The following is a 533-nucleotide window of genomic DNA, read 5'->3' as shown; positions in this document are numbered from 1 at the left end:
CTCAGGCGACCCTGCCGCCGGCCACCGCCGCTGTCAGCCGCCGCCGCCCTCTCTCTCCTACTCTCTCTCTCTTACTTCTCTTTTCTTTCTTTCTCTCTTTCCTTTCTCTTTTCTTTCTTCCCCACCGGTGAGTTTTTCTCCTCCGGTGCTTTTTCCGGCAAAGCCAACCACCGCAAGCTCACAATGGCTATAAGAAGTGCCATTGTTTCCTCCCCAATTCTTGTTTTCTTCAACCTTCAATTTTCAGGTTCTTATTCTCTTTTTATGGTGATTTTTGAAGTTGTTTTTATTTTCTTTTCATGCTGCTTAGACTAAGTTTATTGCTTTCTTTGTTTTTCTTTCTATTGCCAAGTGTTGATACTTGTTTGTTAGGTTGATTATGATTGAATTTGAGCTTAATTGTGATAAGCTTGCACATTGCATACTACATGTTTGATAAAATGCCTCAATGAATAATTTGTTTGATTCATATGACATGGCCATCATATGTGTTCAATTTATCTCTTGTTAGGCATATTGTATGAATTGTGCAA

The sequence above is a fragment of the Arachis ipaensis genome, chromosome B05 (genome assembly GCF_000816755.2).
Source record: "Arachis ipaensis cultivar K30076 chromosome B05, Araip1.1, whole genome shotgun sequence".
NCBI lineage: Eukaryota > Viridiplantae > Streptophyta > Magnoliopsida > Fabales > Fabaceae > Arachis > Arachis ipaensis.
Note: the sequence above shows the minus strand (reverse complement) of the source record.